This window comes from Miniopterus schreibersii (genome assembly GCF_964146895.1).
Source record: "Miniopterus schreibersii genome assembly, chromosome: 1".
Lineage (NCBI taxonomy): Eukaryota > Metazoa > Chordata > Mammalia > Chiroptera > Miniopteridae > Miniopterus > Miniopterus schreibersii.
In genome coordinates this window covers 182,235,416-182,237,426 of record NC_138101.1, presented here as the reverse complement: position 1 = coordinate 182,237,426, position 2,011 = coordinate 182,235,416, and positions in this window count along the sequence as shown.

Sequence of the window (2,011 nt, the reverse complement as noted above, 5' to 3'; positions counted from 1 at the left end):
ATGGAAGGATCTCTTACGCCCAGGGATGTTTTCCTAGATAGTGATAAGACATCGCAGCCACTGTGTGTGACCTTTGGCATGTCACTTCCATCTCTCTGGGCTTTGTTTGCCGCATCCATAAAGCAAGTTCAAGGCATGAGGATCCGAGGTTCCCCAGCATTGGCCTGTGATATGTTCATTGGTTTTCACAGTAGACAATGTATGGAGTTTTTACAAAGCTAAATTTATTTGGATAGTATGCCCTTCTTCCTCAGTTCTTTTTCTTTTTTAAACAGGGTGGTTAAGATTATTTTCTTTTATAAAATAAAAATGATAGTTGATTGTAGTCTCTTGTATGCTTGTTTTTTTGTGCCCTTACCTGCAAATAAAATATTAGCAGTTCTAAAGCTGGTCCCAATTATTTTATTATATTTTATTAATGGTTGAAATCTAAAAGTCTGGAAGCCTCCCACAGTACCAGGTGATCCCTAAGCCCCTTCCAGCGCTAACAGTCTGTGGCTGTGGGGCCTCCCAGCCCAGCCCTAGGGGGAAAGGAAACTGTAATTTAAGGAGTTACTATTATCAGGGCCAGAGAGTGCAGGCACTGGGCATGTGTTATTACGTGTGATCCTCACTACAACCCTAGGGGATGGCACTGCTATCAACCCTATTTTACAGAGGAAGAAACGGAGGGGCAAAGAGGCAAAGTTATCTTGTGTAAGGTCACGTAGAGCTAGCGAGTCCTATCCAGGCCCAATACCCGGTAGGCAGATCACTCAGTAGTTCATGGGCACCAGGGACGCCGGCCATAAGGGCTTCTGTTTTGACTGTATGTCAGTCTGTCGATGGACAGGGCTGGGTGGCCTGGGCCATCAGTCTGACCTCCTCTCCCCATTTCCACCATCAGTGCACGGGGCAGGAAGAGCTGCTCGAGGCTGGACCAGAGATGGACGGTCCACATGGAGGTGATGCAGGGCCCCCAATTGCCCCATCTTAGAGAATGAAACAGAGATGAGGCTGTATATAAAAACACGTTAGTAAAGCATCAGAATGCTTTCTGACCTGGAGATGTGCCACCCTGAACAAGTCTTAGATTGGCAGCTAAAGTAAATCTGGATTGAGCATCAGTGACAGTGCTGAGAAAGGGTGAGCACCCCCTGGGCTTCACTTGTGCCTTTTACCGAAAGACTCCCCGTAGCCCACCTGCTTTATTCGTTGGTTCCCTGGTGGCCCTGCTGAGGTGTGTCGGAGGCACTTGCTGTTCTCTAAATGCAGACACACCACCGAAGGGGAGCTGCTGATCTCAGCCGGGCCATGAGGACCCCTCCCTCTTACCCCTTTGAGCAGAGCTCTGGGAGATCTGTCGGGGCGACCCCATGGAGGGGTGCAAACTCACGGGGAGAAGGGCAGTGTTGGGCGGTGACCTGGGCACTCAATGTCGCAGACACTGCCTGTGTTTTCAGCGCGCGCCCATGACTTCCAACGCTTCAGCTGAAAGGAGATGACACACAGCTTCTTTCTTATGTCTGTTATTTAAAATTCACCCTCACCCTCATGTTACACTTTCTAGCTCTAAGATCCTATATAACTTTGCAGATATCTCATGAGCCCTGTGTTCTGTGCTCATGTTTGTAGCAAAATTTGTTTCTCCGGTGGGGCTTTTTATGTCCGGTGCCCAGCAACCTATTTTTGGAAGAGAGTCAGTGACAGAAAATGCAAGCTTTGTTTGTGTAATAATTATTTTTTAGAGCGGTTTTAGGTTCCCTGCAAAATTGAGCAGAATGTACAGAAATTTCCATATAGCCCTTGCCGCTACACATGCACAGCCTCCCCCACAAATACAAGTTTTTAATTACCAAAGGCAAAGGTGGCCTTTTTTAAATTAGAAAAGTAAAAATATACCCATCAAAAATATAAAAAATACAGAAGAAAGAAGTAGAGAAACAAAATTATCTATGGTTCCATCACTCATAAGAAACTATTGCTTATGTTTTAATGTATTTCTTTATCATCTTTCTTCTTTGTATTTTAT